Genomic DNA, 17,337 nt, shown 5'->3' with positions numbered 1-17,337 from the left:
GGATGCCATCTAGAAATGGTCTTATCCCATCCCTGCAAGTGGGCTGGGCTGAGTAGGGGAGGGGCCACAGGAGCAGCTCTCATCCTGAACACACTGATTCTGCTTGGATCACAAGATTCTGGCCACACCCCTATTTGTTATGTTTCCCTTTGGCCAATGGGATACAAGATTTGGGGCCACACCTACATTCCATACTGCCTAGTAGCACTGGGATCCCCTCTATTGGCTCACACCACTACAGGAGTTGAAGGAGGTAGAGGTGGTGAGTGGTGAGTGGGTGAATCGAGGTAATTTTGAAGAAATAGTTGGAGGTAGAGTTACTGGTGATAGAACAGAGTTGACTTTAAGAAAGCCTGGGAATGTGGCCCCCCCACCTTCGCCGACCCAGTGCTGGGATGTCTGAGAAAAAAAGAGAAAGAAAAGTAGCTGCAGGAAGGAAACTTCTGCAACAATACCAGCAGAGGAATGGTCCTGCTAGACCTGCAGAATCCAAGAAGAGGAAAATGAAAGAGGGAGGTAACCCCAAGACAAACACCGCTGGGGACTGTCCTTTACTCAAGGGTGCGGCCCAAGACCACGCAGACCCTGAGCCTTCCCCTCCCCTGGGCACTGTCACAGCTGCCAGGGTCCAGGGTGTCACAGGTCCCAATAACACCAAGGACCTGGAGAGACACCACCAACACCTGGTGCTTGCCCTGGACTCCAGCACAATACAAAAGCAGCAGCTCTGCATTGAGATCCAAGAGCTGCAGGATCAACAGGGGAAAGACAAGGAGAAGATGGCCTGTGTGCACGAAGCCCTGAAAGCAGAGCTGGAGCAGCACAAGCTGTCAATACAGATGCTGATTAGAGAAAAATCAGACTTACAATCTGCCCTGGCCCACAAGCAGCAAGAGGCCGATGAAAGAGCACTGGAGAAGGAGGGTCTTACCAGCTGCCTGCAGGCTGCAGAGCAGCGCGTAACAGAACTCGAAACAACATTGTCTGCAGTCAACACCACGCAGAATGAAACTGAGAACAAAAACATAGAGCTCATGAAAGCCCTGAATCGTGTGAAGCTGCAGCTCCAGGAAAAGACCAGAAGTATTGAAGACCTGGAGGATGAGAACACCGAGCTGCAGGAGAGGCTGGAAGTGCTCCTGACACAGAAGGCCGACATGAAAATGAAAATCCACAAGTTCCAAGAGGAACTAGTGGAGCGGGCAGAGTTGGAAAGCCAACTCAACAACATGAAGGAGTTGGTGGCAAGATTAAAGGAAGAGAGAGACACGTTTGCGGAGGACCTGAGGCTGGAGAGCTCCATGGGGAAGGAGAAAGTCCAGCAGCTGCTAGAGCAGGTGAGCCAGCTGAGAGAGGAGAAAGAGCAAGGGGTGAGGCAGGTGTTGGAGCTGGAGAGCAAGCTGGTGGAGCTGAGAGAGCAGCTGTCAGAGCTGCAGCCCCCACAGCCACCTGCAGGGCCAGCTCAGGCTGAGCAGCAGCTGCAGGCCCACATACTGCAGTTGCAGAAGGAGCTCAAGACCCTGGAGGAGCAACTTCACCTCCAGGTGGAGGAGAACCAGAGCCTCAGTCTCCAGAATCTGGAGCAGCAGCAGCAGCTGTGGATACTGGAAAAGAAGGCTGAGGAATGGGCACAGCATGCTGAGGACCGGCGCAAGATCCTGGAGACGATCGAGAAGGAACAGGAGACCTTGAAACGCACGCTGGTGCACAACCGCCAGCTGAAAGAAGAGCTGGCCCAGCTGCAGGATGCCTTGCAGAGGCTGAGCGCTGAGAAGGGGGAGCTCGCCAGCATCCTGCACACAGAGCAGCAGGAGAAGACAACCCTGCAGGCGAAGCTGCATGAGCTGGAGGAGGAATTCAAAGAAGGAAAAGACGTGGCTGAGTTCAAGCACCAAGCAGCTGAGGATCTGCAGGAGCTGCATGACAAGTACCTGGCCCAGGTGCAGGAGCTGAGCGCCTCCTGCAAACAGCATAGGGCCACTAACCAGCAGCTGATGTCAGAGAAGGAGGCCCTGCAGCAGCACCTGCTGAATCAGAGCCATCTGATGGACCAGCTGAAGCAGGAGCAGGTGCAGAGCAAGTTGCTGGCCCAGATGGAAAGGGAGAAGTTACAGGACACTCTGAAGTGCCTGGAAGCAACAAGACAGGAGAATGCGCAGCTGCGGGCCCAGCTGAGCGCCCTGGCTTTCCCCAGGGAAGATGAAGGCCTGAGCAAAGAAGACGACAAGGGTGAGGAGACGACTCCCCATGATGTGACTGTCCCAGAGGACGTAGACAACCCGCAGAGCATGTGGGATTTTTACATGGACGCACTGTCCATCGCAGAAGGCAGGAAGGCGAGGATGAGCCAGCAGCTGCAGGAGCAGCAGGCCCGCTGCGGGTGCCTGAGTCAGCTGGCAGCCCAGTGCCAGAGAAAGCTGAAGAGCCAGGCCACCTTCCCCCAGCGGTGCATCCACAGGCTGTTCGGCAAGAGGAAGCAGGACACACAAGCACCCAAGAAACAGCTGCACATCTGCTTCCCTGAAGACCTGGCCGGCAAGGGGCACCCCCAGAGTCACGTGGACGACCTCCACCATTGCTGCAGCCAGCTGACCGAACACCTGACCACCGTGGAAGAGACCATCGCGCTGTACAAAGAACAGCTAGAAGTCCTGGAGAAGCTGTGTCAGGAGAAAGAACAGTGTGTGAGCCAGCTGTCCCAGGAAAAGAGGAGGACGAGGAAGGAGCTGAAGGAGCTGCTGCTGCGCCTTACAGGGGAGAGCACAGAGTGCCAGGACAGGATGCTGGCAGCCGCCCAGGCCCCTGCTGCCGAGGCCCCCTCAGACCTCTCAGTCCCCCTGAAGACGGAGCTCAGGGAGGAGCAGCAAGGCTGTGAAGATGTGCATCTTCAAGAGAATTTGAAGCCTGTCCCTGAAGAGGCTGGGGCGCCTGGGCCCCTGGAGAACCCCACTGCAGAGCCTCCTGTGCCGCTGCTGCCTGCCATCCAGCCCCAGCAAGAGCCCACAGATGGGGGCGAAGAGTCCTGCCTCCCTTTCTTCTATAAGCCACAAGCCGATGATGTATTTGATATTATCACCATCTAAAGACATGGCCTTCTATTGTCTAAAATGTATTTTTAGCATGACGATGGGTAGCACTGTCTAAAATCTTACTTTAATTAGTGGCATTTGGGGAGGGGTATCCATATCCCAGACAGAGCAAAGGCTGCTGGGAATGGCCTAAACTTGAAGGACATCTAACAGTCCACTGGTTGTCACGGAGTGGGCCTAGATATGGGTCACTATTACGAGAAAAATAAAATGAAGTTGGGTGTGATGGTAGGGTTTATAGTTCATGTTTTATCAGTGACATTTTATGAAATGCTTATTTATTCATATGCTCACTGCATTATTTTCTGATATCTTAAAGAAGTACTTTTCATAATTGATTTATGGAAAACGTTTATGTTATTCTCTTGAATTATTTCATTTTTTAACATTATATGTTGATGCAGTCATGCATTTTTTTTCAAAATGAACTCTGTCCCAGCAACAGTGAATGTTCTTTTTTGTATCGTAACATGCTACAATGAGAATATTGTGGTGAAAACGTAGTAATGACTGTGAAAAAGAAGAAAAATATAATGTTGAAAGTTTGCAAAAAAAAACCCCACCATGAGTAGAAGAAATGAAGATGTGCTGCAATTGAAAATCAGCAAAGACAGTGCAGAAATGGTATACAAAAAATAAGAATACATAATTATAGAATATCTACAGTATGTCAACTGCCTTAGTAATATTTCAGTGATGTGCTGACATGATGTTGGATATTATTCATTGAATAAAATTATTAAAATTCATTTTCTTGGTTCTTTTTAAAATTTGCTGATTGTAGCTATTACAAACTTAAAAATTACTCTGGGTACCTGAGAGGTCTAAGACAGCCTCAGCAGCAGGGGCCTGGCTATAATCCTAGCAAGCCAGGAGGCTGTGGTCTTATCATTGTTCAAAGCCCACTTTAACTGCAAAGTCCTTGAGACTCTTCCTAAACTACCACAAAGCCAGAAGTAGAGTTAGGATACAAGAGATAGCTAGCCTTGAGCAAAAATGCTTAGGGACAGAGCCCAGGCCCTGAGTTCAAGCCCCAGGAAAGGTACAAAAAAAGAAAGGACAGGAAGGAAGGAGGGAAGTAAGGAAGGAGGCAAGGAAGAAGGAAGGAAGGAAGGAAGGAAGGGAGGGAGGGAGGGACGGGGGGAGGGAGGAAGGAAGGAAAAAGAGGGAGGGAGGGAGGGAGGGAAGGAAGGGAGGGAGGGAGGGAAGGAAGGGAGGGAGGAAGGGAGGAAGGGAGGGAAGGGAGGGAGGAAGGGAGGAAAGGAGGGAAGGGAGGGAAGGAAGGGGAGGGAGGGAAGGAAGGAAAGCAAGAAAAGAAGGAAAAGGGGGGCTGGGAAGGTGGCTCAGTGGTAGAGCGCTTGTCTTGCAAGCCTGAGGCCCTGGGTTCGATTCCTCAGCACCACAGAAGCAAAAAGAAAAAAGCGAGAAGTGGCGCTGTGGCTCAAGTGGTAGAGTGCTAGCCTTGAGCTGAAGAGCTGAGGGACAGCGCCCAGGCCCAGAGTTTAGGCCCCACAACCGGACCCAAAAAAAAAAAAAGAAAAAGAAAAAGAAAAAGAAAAGAAGGAAGAATAGAAAAGGAGGGAGGAAAGAAATATAAAAAAAGAAAAAATTAAAAATTATATATGGAGCCAGGCGCTGGTGGCTCACGCCTGTAATCATAGTTACTCAAGAGGCTGAAATCTGAGGATCACGGTTCAAAGCCAGCTCAGTCCGGAAAGTTCGTGAGACATTTATCTCCAATAAACCACTAGAAAACCAGAAGTGGCACTGGCTCAAATGGTAGAGCATTAGCCTTGAGCTGAAGAGCTCAGGGACAGCGCCCAGGCCCCATGTTCAAACCCCACAACTGACATAAATAAATAAATAAATTTAAATAAATAAATAACCTATGGGTTAGGTCAGGTCACCCATGGCTCATGCCTTTAGCTACTCAAGAGTCGGAGATCTGAGGATCACAGTTTGAAACTAACTACAGCAGAAAAGTCAGTGAGATTCTTATCTCCAACAAACTACTCAGAAAAAGTTGAAGTGGCACTGTGGCTCAAGTGGTAGAGCGATAGCCTTGAGCACAAAGAGACCCCAGGACCTGCAAACATAAAATAAAATAAAAACACAAAACATATGGAACTTCTTGTTTGCAGTTCACCACTGGCCCATATTGTGAGAACATGACACAAAACTAGTGCTACCAATAGGAAAAAAAGTACAAGCTTCCTCTGATATCATCACCCTAATCCTCATACTGCAGAAGAGATGTGATCAGAATTGCCGACACCCATTGTGGTTGTCTCCTTCAGCACTTGCCAGAATTATTCTCCTGTGAATAAGCCAGTCTCTCTTCTCTCCTGTAGGTAGAGTCTGTTCTTTCTTTGAATCTATACTGGAATTGTAGCCCATGGTAATCAGAATGAAGTGGTGGAAATATTGCTCTTTTATTTTTCCCCAAACTCTTTGTATTATCATACATTAGACACACAAGGAAGGGGGTATTTCATTGTGAGATTTCCATGTGTGTTCCTATGATGATAGAAACACTCATGTACTCTCTTCCTAGTACAATTTGCAAAGGTTACATTCTTCTATCTTCATTCATGCTGACAATCTACCTCAACCATTTAGACCAAACCCCTCTCATGAGTACCTCTACACAGAATCTGTTTTCTCAACTCCACCCCTACTCTTAACAATTTTCAGGGTAGTGCTTTATATAATTTTCATATGCACTTGCAATGTATTTCAAAAATTTGTACCCTCTATTATTTTCTCTTTGTCCTCAGTAGGCTCTAACTTCTCAGTTATCTATATATGCAGTTATGTATAGGTGTATATATATACATAGATATATTTGTCCATGATTATGAGTGTATTTTAGGTCTAGTTTCCACTTTTGAACAAAAACAATATTGTTTGGGTTTTTTTGTTTGTGTATGTGTGTGTGTTTGTGTGTCCCAGTGTTGGGCTTAAATCAGAGCCTGGGAGCTGTTTCTTAGCTTTTTCTATTCAAGGTTTATCCATTCTACCACTTGAGCCACACCTCTACTCTCAGTTGTTTTGGTGATTAATTGGAGAGAGGATTCTCTCAGATTTGTCTACCTGCAGTGGCTCCAAACCTGAATCTTCACCTCATATGGTCCTATGTACATAGCTTTTGACTTTGTCTGCTGATCTGGTAATATTATCTTAGTTGTATACTAGTTATTGCAAATAAGGGAAACCATGGGACCTATGTTTCTTTGGGTCTGGCTTACTTCACTTAATATAATTTTTTCCAAGTCTTTCCATTTCCTAATGAATGGGGTGGTGTCATTCTTTCTGATGGAGGCATAGAATTCAATTGTGTGTGTGTGTGTGTGTGTGTGTATCAGATTTTCTTGATCCATTCATCTACTAAGTGGCATCTGGGTTGGTTCCTTAGCTTAGCTATAGTAAATAATGCTGCAATAAACATAGTTGTGCTGGTAGCTTTAGTGTGGCCTTGTTTGTGATCATTTGGGTAAATGCCCAAAAGTGGGACTTTTGGGTCATAGGGGAGCTCTATGTGAAGTCTTTTGAGGAATCTCAATACTGCTTTCCAAAATGGTTGAACAAGTTTATACTCCCATCAGCAAAGCAGTAGGGTTCTCTTTTGGGCACATCCTTTCCAGCATCTGTTGTTATTAGTTTTCTTGATTATAGCCATTCTAACTGGGGTGAGGTGTATCTCAATGTTCTTTTGATTTGCATTTCTTTTATGACCAGAGAAGTGGAACATTTCTTCATGTGTCTATTGGCCATTCTTATTTCCTCTTCAGAGAAGTCTTTCTTTAAATCTTTAGCCCAATTATTATTCGGGCAGTTGTTTCTTTGAGGATTTGTTGTTGGGGGATTTAATTTTTTGAGTTCTAAGTATATTTTAGATATCAGACCCTTGTCTGTTGTATGGCTAGTGAAGATCTTCTCCCAATCTGTGGGCTTTCTATTGATCTTGCTAGCTATGTCCTTTGCCAAGCAGAAGCTCTGCAGTTTTATGTAATCCCATTCGTTCAACCTTTCTTTGACTTGTTGTATTTCTGGGTCTCTATTAAGAAAATTTTGGCCTGTGCCAAGTTGCCCTAGAGTTTTTCTCCTATTCCATCCTGCAATGTTTTCAGGGTGTGTGCTTTGACGTTGAGGTCTTTGACCCATTTGGAGTTGATTCTGGAGCAGGATGATATATAAGGATCTAGCTTTAGTTTTCTATAGGTATTTAACCAATTTTGCCAGCACCACTTACTGAAGAGGCTGTCTATCTTCCATTCTATTTTTAAGCCCCCTTATTGAAGACTAGGTGGCTATAGGTCTGTGGATTTATTTCTGGGTCTTCTGTTCTATTCCATTGGTTCTCAGGTCTGTTCTTGTAGCACAGCATGTTTAAGGTGATGCATCCCAATCTTTATGAGTAGAGGAGGATTTCAGGAAAGAAGTGACAAGAAATTATTCGTGACTGCATTTCAGCAGGTCCCACATATTTGTATGATTCGCTAAAGGAGAACATAAAGGTCCAAAGTCAGTGAACAATCAAGATTCCAAAAGTATTTTTAACATCAACATTAGGGAGTTATAAAAACATCCTTAAAAAACAATGGAATACTAATCAGGTGCTGGGGGCTCATGGGTATCATCCTAGCTCCTTGGAAAACTAAGATCTGAGTGTCAAGGCTTGAAGCCAGCCTAGGCAAGAAAGTGTGTGACTCTTATCTCTAGGTAACCACCAAAAAGCTGCAAGTAGAGATGTGGCTCAACTGGTAGAGCATCAGCCATGAGTGAAACAGTTGAATGAGAGTGTGAGACCCTGAGTTCAAGGCCCAGTAACAATACACACACACACACACACACGCACACACACACACACACACACACACACACTTTTAAGATAATTTAAAAGATGCTTGGGTCCATTCCTGTAATCCTAGGTACTCAAGAGGCTGAGATCTAAGGATCTCAGTCCAAACCCAGCCTGGGAAAGAACGACCATTAGACTCTTATTTCCAATTAACCAGCAAAATCTGAAAATGGAGCTGTGGCTCAAGTAGTAGCCTTGAGCCAAAAAATTCAGGCCCTGAGTTCAAGCCCCAGGACCAGAACACACACACACACACACACACACACACACACACACACACACACACACACACACACACACACACACACACACACACACACACACACACACACACACACACACACACACACACACTAGATTTCTCTTGTTCATGGTGATTCCCAGAGCTTTTTCTAGAAGTTTCATAATGAACATCAGCCTGAATCATCTTTTTTTTTTAATGAATTCTGCTTACCCACAGGAGAAACATACACTATTGGCCCAATTCCAATATCTCTTAATAAGATTTTGGAAGTAGAAGAGAAGCTATTAAGGTGCTGAGGAAGTTAAGAAACATTTAAAAAGTATCAGTGAAAATATGCCTAGGGTTGCACATGTGGAAATATTGAGATATTTCATTCCCAGTAAGTTCAGTCATGATTATGGCAATAATGATGCCTGAGTATCTTTTTAGGAAAATTTATTGGGAGCATATTTTCTGTTGACTAAGAAGTTGATATTTATAACAAAGAAAAGGAAGCAACAATAACAACAATGAAATAAATTGTGGAAAGGAGATAATTCTGCATTTTACTTATACACACAAAGAGTTTGAAAGAGTGAGGGAAAGGATAACATTGTCCAAAAAGAAATGTACTCTTTATCTGGCTTAGGTATTTGTAACACCTCTGTACATCATCTTTATTCTAACAATAAAAATTGAAAAAAAGAGTTAGAAGGTTTCAGTGAGACACAATAAGTTTAAATAAATGTGATTGGAGGAAGATCTCAATTACGCAGGGCAGAAATAATATAGAAACCACTGGTGGTTCATGCCTGTAATTCTAGCTCTCGAAAGCCTGAGCTCTGAGGATTGCAGTTCAAAGCCAAGTCTGGGCAGACAAAGCAGACTTTTATCTCTGTTTAACCAGCAAAAAGGTGAAAGTAGCTATGTGGGTCCAGTTAAAAAGTACCAGCTGGAGTGAAAAAACCTGAGGTCCTGAGCTCAAGTACAGATACTGGCACAAAAACCAACCAGACAAACAAAACAGTCATGGAAAACAAAAATACTATTTAACACTGTGCTGTATCTCTTTCAAGCTATTTCTTTCAAGCTTGCATTACCCCATTGATAGCATACAGGAGAAGAACTAGAAACGTCAAGATTCCTTTTGGTAGAGGGAAAATCCACTGAGAATATTATTGAATATATATATAGATAGAACAGAGTATCTAGATAGAAAAGGATAGTTTACAGACTATAAACTGGTCATGTAAGAAAGGTTCATCTATTCATTTTTCATTCGTGTGTGTGTGTGTGTGTGTGTGTGTGTGTGTGTGTGTGTGTGTGTGTGTGTGTGTGCCTGTCCTGGGGCTTGAACTCAGCCAGGGTCTCGGTGCTGTTCCTGAGCTTATTTAGCTCTGCAACTTGAACCACACCTCCACTTCTAGCTTTTGGTGGTTAATTGGAGATAAGAGTCTCATAAGCTTTTGGCCATAATGGCTTTGAACTGTGATCCTCAGATCTCAGCTTCCTGAGTAGCTAGGATTACAAGCATGAGCCACAGCACCTGGAAGATTTATTTTATATAGTTTCTGTGGGTCTGGAAATTAGGAGCATACGGTCTGGGATGCTGTGTCTGTCTTCTGGAACTGCAAGGAAGATATTAGCCAGTGAGTCTTTAGGATTGAATGTGATTTCAGAATTCACTCTGGAGTAGACCTTCACTTGGCTCTCTTCTCTGCCAGTTTCTCAGTAGTGCTTGGCTCAAGGCTTCAGCTTCTCCACATAGAGACTGTTCCACAGTGTCCCCAGGGCCTGGAAGTGGGATCTCTTGGAGCTAGTTGTACAATAAAGAAAGCAAGGCAGAAATTGTACCACTTTCATTACCTTGGCTCTGAAGTCAAAACCATTTAAAAAAATTGGAAGGATGATGTACAGAGGTGTTACAGTACGTGAGTCAGGTAATGAGTACGTTTCCTTTTTTATTGTGTAAATACTGTACAGAGGGGTTACAATTACATGGGCAAGGTAATGAGTGCATTTCTTATCAAGCATTGTTGCCTCCTCCTTTGTTTCCCTTTCCCATCCCTTCCCATCTCCCACCTCCACCCCCCCCCCCCCCGCCCCCGGCCAAAGTTGTAAAGTTCATTTTTCGACATAAGGACTTGTACATCTCATCGTTGCAATGGGTCCACCTGTATCTCTATTTCAACTATTTGTTTTTCCCTTCCCCTCCACAAATTATACCAACTCAAATACAGTGAAAGCAGGGGCTATACTGTGGGGGAGGGACATACAAAGCAACAAAGAGATCATCTTATAAATGTGTTAGAAACAATTGCATGGAAGAAAAAAAAAACATTTGAATCCTTATCTTTGGGTTCATTTCACCTAACATCAACTTATCTGACCTTTGCTGCTTGTCTCAGACATATACCAGTTATTGCAAATAACGGAAACCATGGGACCTAGAATGACATTCCCCATTTGTTGGAAAAAATTATATTAAGTGAAGTAAGCCAGGCCCAAAGAAATATAGGTTACATTTCCTTTTGAACAGTGTCATCCCCTCCCTCATTCTCACCCAGGTTTTCCCCCACCTGACTTGCTTCCCCCCTTCCCCCAAAGTTGGATCTTTCTTTTCCAATGTAGTGTCTGGTGGGTTTCACTACTGAATTGGTTCACCCTTTGTCCCACCATTTCTGTACTTACCTCCTCAAATCAGATAAATTTATATACAAGACAAAGGATACAGAGAAATCAAAAACAGTGACAGAAGAGAATTAACCAAAGAAAAAAGGAAAAAAAAGAAAAAAGAAGAGAACTTCAAACTGCATAATAAAAAACTTCCTTCCATTTCTTGGAGTTCATTTCAATAAACATCATTTTATATAATCTTATGCACATAGCTATTGAGCCACATGTCAGTGGAGCAAGCTTGAGGCTCGCGGTTTAAACCTCAGTACTGCCCCGCCCCCAGCAAATAAAGATTAATTAGCTAAATTAATTAAGAGGCCAATAGGTTAGGAGTCAAATGATCCAAGGAAAGAAAATGGCCAGGCTCTGATGGTTTATGCCTAGCTACTCAGTAGTCTGAGATCTGAGGATGGCAGTTCAAAGCCAGCCCAAGCAAGAAAAGCTGTGTGATTCTTGTCTTCAGTTAGCCACCAAAAAGCCAGAAGTGGAGCTGTGGCTGAAGTGGGAGAATGCCAGCATTAAGCAGAAAAATCAAAGGAACAGGGGCCAGGTGCTGAGCTCAGGCCCCAGGATTGGCACATGCATGTGTATGCACAACACACACACACACACACACACACACACACACACACACACACACACACAAATGTGTGTGTACTCGTGCATGGAAAAGGAAGACAGAAAGAAAAAGAGAAAAAGAAAATATAAGATCTAGTGATTTTTCTAAAAAATCAGGACATATGGAATGAGATGATGGATAAAATTTATTTAGACAATGTGGAGGTTCACATTGCATCTGGGTGCCATAGAGAATACATATTTCATGAAGCAATCTTTCCCCCCTGAGTCTCCTGCAATTGTATTGATGTATAGCTATCTGTGTTTACTTGTGTGCTGAAGCCATTTCTGATAAAACACACCACTTATTTTCTCTAATCAATAAGGATTTATGCAACCATATATTGATATAAGATTAAGTTATTACAAAGGTTGCTGCCAGAGGTAAAATTTCTCTTCTCTCACTGCCAATACCTGGGAATTGCTATTTTAGGCAATTTATTCAGTTCAGTGCAGAGGTCACAAGCTGTTCAAGAAAACCTTTATTTTCACAAGACAACAGTTAGAACTGTCTATGTTAATCTATAATAGATCATAACAGATTATAATAGGTATTGTCGCTTTTTTTTTTTTTTTGTCGGTCGTGGGGCCTGAACTCTGGGCTTGGGCACTGTCCCTCAGCTCTTCAGCTCAAGGCCCGCGCTCTACCACTTGAGCCACAGCGCCACTTCCAGCTTTTTCTGCTTATGTGGTGCTTAGGAATCAAACCCAGAGCCTCATGCATGCAAGGCAAGCACTGTACCACCAAGCCACCTTCCCAGCCCTATGGTATTGTGGCTTTGTATTGAGAGTATACAAAAGCAGTTTGCAAACTAGAAAGCCTGCCTCATACATGTTGAAAACTCTTTTATTTGTTAAGACACTTTTCAATTAAATACTATTATTTATTTATTTATTTTTGTGCTGGCACTAGAGATGGAACTCGGGACTTGTGTAGTGTTTTTTAATAAGGCTGGGGCTCTACTATTTCAACCATAGATCCACTTCTAGCTTTTTGCTAGTTCATTTGCATTAAGAGTCTCTCAGATTTGTCTGCCAAGGCTGACATCAAACCTCCATCCTCCACATCTTAGCCTCCTTAGTTACTAGGATTGCAGGCATGAGCCAGCAGCTCCTGGTTTCAAACCAATTCTTGAAACTGCAATTTGCTTCACTACCTGTAAACATAGTATGCCAAATAACACTAACTGATATTTCTCAGCTGAGAGAATTACAATAGTAGACCAATTTTTTTTAATGAAAGGAAATTATCTTTGGCTCAAAATGGGTCATATCAGTTGAGAGTTTTAACATCACACAACAAGCAATAGTTGCTTAGCTAAATAGCCCCTCCTCCCCACAATAAGAAGTATCAAAGGCCAGGCACTATGTCCCATTGTTGTAATACTAAAACTTCGTATATATTTACGGCAGGAGGATCATTAGTTCAAGATCAGCCTGAACTACAAAGTGAGGTCCTAGTTCAACAACAACATGGAAGTGTGGGGGGTGGTTTCTCTAAATCTGGGCATTTTCTAAACAAAAAAAAAACCATTCATCTTCCTTCCTTGCCAAGCTGTGAATTTATGACTTTTGGTTAAAAAATGATTGCCACATGCATGACTTCTGGATGCCACATGCATGACTCATTTGTGTCGAAGGGCAGAGCAAAGGGCAAAATGTTTACTGGGAGAAGAAAAACATAGCTTTCCCCAAAGCTTCACTCAAAGTTCCTTCTTGTTTCATGCAAATTTAGATAACATAGGGACGGCCCTTGTTTAATGAGAATCTGGGGAGGTGGCTCTTCAAAATTAGATACAATTATTCCCTAAAATGACTGAAGAAGAGACAAGTAGGTATTAGGTAGAAAATCATCAGTGTCTGTCATATGGATCAAGAAATCTTTACTTACAGATAAGTGTACCACAGCATCATGATGCCCCAAACTGTACTGGTAGTACCCAGATAAGGAAATATTATTTACTCATATAAAATATGCCACCAAAGAGATTCTTAATAGGATAAAATAAGAAATAGGAAAAATAAGAGTCAAGAATTTAAAAATCTTGAATAACTTCTGAAGTACTGGATTAATGTCAGAGGCTTCAGTATGCATTTCTGATTGTTGGTCTGTCTGTCTATCTCCATCTATCCCTTCATGCATCTATTCATCTATCATCTCTCTGTCTTTATGTATATCAGATGTATGTATGTAACTTTTATCTATATCTATCTCTCTATGTATATATATGTATCTATCAATCATCTGTCTCTCTATATGTTATGTATGTATATATCTTTTATTTATATTTATATCTCTATGTATGCATATATATGTATCTATCAATCATATAGCTATCTGTCCACCTATTTCCCTATCATCTATTTTCTTTCTTTTTTATAAATAAGTTCTTTATTGTGAAAATACCATACAGAGGGATCTATTTTCTATTTGTAGGTGGAGAGATACATATATGCACATGTTTAAACTAATATGCATATATATGATATTTCCTCATTCTGTCTGCTAAGAGTCTAAAAGCAGTAAAAGCCAATAGCAACACGCATGCTAAGTACCCAGATCTTGGTTTCACATACCACTCACCAATAAAAGCAAGCAGGGCTCTTTGGAAAAATGACTGATTTTAGGACTGGCTCACAGCTGTAATCCTAACTACTCAAGAGGCTTGAGATCTGAGGATTGCCGTAGGAAGCCAGCCTGGGCAAATAAACCCAAGAGATTCTTATCTCTGATGAACCAGCAAAAAGCCAGATGTAAAAATATTGTACAAGTGATAGAGTGCTAGTTTTGAGCAAAAAAGCCACGTGAGAGCACAAGGCCCTGAGTTCCAGCTCCAATACTAGCACATGCACCCCCCTCCCCCCCCCCCACACACATTAGTTAGTTTCCAGGCGTGGCAGCCCAGACTTGTAATCCCATCACTTAGGATGTTGAAGCAAGAGGATTTTGAGTTCAAGGTCAGCCTGAGCTACATAGTGAGGTGCAGGCCAGTCTTCAAAATTCTACCTCAAGTACAAAACAAAACAAAGCACCATAGAGGCAAACCAACCTGAAAGAAATCCCAGTGGTCCAAACTCAATCAATTTGAGTAATGAAAAATATTTATTTTACACACCTGAGTCCATGCTGATATAAAGTATTGCATGTATAAATAAATGAGGGGGAAAGGACCATTTTCCATACAAAAAAAAATCAAAATAAACTACACAAACTATTACTCTGTGTGTGTGTGTGTGTGTGTGTCTGGTTGTGGGGCCTGGGCACTGTCCCTCAGCTCTTCGGCCTTGAGCATGCAAGGCAAGCGCTCTACCACTGAGCCACCTTCTCAGCCCACTATTACTCCTTCTAGGAGGGAGGGCTTAACTGTCCCTGTTCTGTTCCACTTTGAGCATGCACTGGTCTCTGTGATTATCTATCAAATAATAGTGAAAGAAAAAAATGGTAAGTGAGCTGGGTGCCAGTGGCTCATGCCTATAATCCTAGCTACTGAGGAGGCTGAGATCTGAGGATCATGGATCTAAGCCTAGCTGGGGAGGAAAATCCCTGAGATTCTTATCTTCAATTCAACACCAAAACAAGCTGGAAGTGGAGCTGTGCCTCATGTGGTAGAACACTAGCTCAGGTACGACCTAGCTGTCAAACTAATCTGCCTCTGTAATAGTGATGAAAAAGTGTTTAGTCTTTTTTTTTTTTTTTTAATATTCTACACAACTACCCATGGACTCCAATCTAATCACAAGGCAAATGTCAGACAACACTAAATTTGGGGGCATTGTTAAAATTTTCCCCAAAACTATCAAAGTCACATAAAATAGGGAAAGGTTGATAAACTATTACAAACCAAAGGAGATTGAAGGAGATTAAGTGACTCAATTTGCTACATCATCATAGATGGAATCTGCGATTGGAAAAAAACCACTTTGGAAAGCAGTATGGAGGTTCCTCAAAAGTCTTCACATAGAACTCCCCTATAACCCAGCAATCCCACTTTTGGGCATTTACCCAAATGTTTACAAAGAAGACCACACTAAAGCTACCAGCACGACTATGTTTATTGCAGCATTATTTACTATAGCTAAGATATGGAACCAACCCAGATGCCCCTCAGTAGATGAATGGATCAAGAAAATGTGGTATATATACACAATGGAATTCTATGCCTTCATCAGAAAGAATGACATTGCCCCATTTGTTAGGAAATGGAAAGACTTGGAAAAAATCTTAAGTGAAGTAAGCCAGGCCCAAAGAAACATAAGTCCCATGGTTTCCCTTATTTGCAGTATCTAGTGTATGTCTGAGTCAAGCAGAAAACGTCAGATAAGATGATGTTAGGGAAATGAACCCTAAGATATGTACTCAAATATATTTTTTTCTTTCATGCGATTGTTTCTAACACATTTATAAGATTATTTCTTTGTTGCTTTGTATGTCCCTCCCCTACAGTATAACCCCTGCTTTCACTGTATTTGATGTCGATATAATTTGTGGAGGGGAAGGGGAAAAACAATTGGTTTAAATAGGGATACAGGTGGACCCATTGCAACAATGAGATGTACAAGTCGTTATGTCGAAAACGAATTTTACAACTTTGGTGGGGGCGGGGGGAGAGGGGGCCGTGGGGAGAGGAGCAGGGGGGATTGAGTGGGGGGGGGCGGGGGAGGATGGGAAGGGATGGGAATGGGAACCAAAGGAGGAGGCTACAATGCTTGATAAGAAATGTACTCATTATCTTGCCCATGTAATTGTAACCCCTCTGTACAGTATTTTCACAATAAAAAAAAAGAAATAAAAGAAATGTACCCTGGAGTTTATATAGTTCATGTATAAAGTTGTTAAAATGCTCAAAAAAAGAAAAAATGGCCGGGCGCTGGTGGCTCACGCCTGTAATCCTAGCTATTCAGGAGGCTGAGATCTGAGGATCGCTGTTCAAAGCCAGCCCGGGCAGGAGAGACCGTGAGACTCTTATCTCCAATAAACCACTGGAAAGCCGGAATTGGCGCTGTAGCTCAAGTGGTAGAGCGCTCGCCTTGAGCTGAAGAGCTGAGGGACAGCGCCCAGGCCCAGAGTTCAAGCCCCACGGCCGACAAAAAAAAAGAAAAAATGAAATTCATCTTTTCTGTAGGTTTGAGATTGATTTGAAAAGGAAGAATGGGGTGATGAGGGAGAGCGATGGAGAAAGCAGTTGAGTTGCTTAGTGCTGGTGGCTCATGCCTTTAATCTTAGCTACTCAGGAGGCGAGATTGTGGTTTTAAGCCATCCCTGGCAGGAAAGTCTGTGAGACTTATCTCCAATAAATTATCAAAAAAGCCCAAAGTGGAGCTGTGGTTCAAGTGGTAAAACACCAGCCTTGAGCAAAAAAAAAAAAAAAAAAAAAAAAAAAAAAAAAAAAAAGAATCTCAGGAACAGCTCCCAGGCTCTGAGTTCAAGCCCCAGAACTGGCAAAAATAGAAATTAAAATTTAAAAAATGGCTGGGTCTCATTAAAGTACATTATATTCATATATAGACACAATAAAATAAAACCCCTTTGTACAACTAACTGATGCTAAAAATATGTAAAGGTAAAACGTAAAACTAAATAAATACAACAAAAACCATAATTAGAAAGCTAATGAAATCTGGCTAGGTACTGGTGGCTCATGCTTATAATCCTAGCTACTCAAGAAGCTGAGATCTGAGGATCCAGGTTTGTAGCCATCCCTGGCAGACCAATCTGTGAGACTCTTACTTCCAATTGCCCAGTAAACAGCCATAAGTGGAGCTGTAGCTCACGTGGTAAAGTGCCAGCCTCGAGAGAAAAAGCCAAGGAAGAGTTCAAGACCATGTGTTCAAGGCTCAGTACAAAACAAAAAACAAACAACCTCCCCTCC

At 42.8% G+C, this 17,337-nt stretch overlaps 1 pseudogene; it reads left to right on the top strand.

The window, feature by feature from the left end:
* Window positions 1-258: 258 nt before the first annotated feature.
* On the top strand, window positions 259-3,083 carry LOC138836359 (golgin subfamily A member 2 pseudogene; annotated as a pseudogene).
* Window positions 3,084-17,337: the final 14,254 nt, after the last annotated feature.

This window comes from Dipodomys merriami, unplaced genomic scaffold, assembly GCF_024711535.1.
Source record: "Dipodomys merriami isolate MVZ:Mamm:240054 unplaced genomic scaffold, mDipMer1.0.p SCAF_10, whole genome shotgun sequence".
NCBI classification, from domain to species: Eukaryota; Metazoa; Chordata; class Mammalia; order Rodentia; family Heteromyidae; genus Dipodomys; species Dipodomys merriami.
The sequence above is the reverse complement of the archived record's forward strand: the minus strand, read 5'-3'. Positions and strand labels throughout refer to the sequence as shown.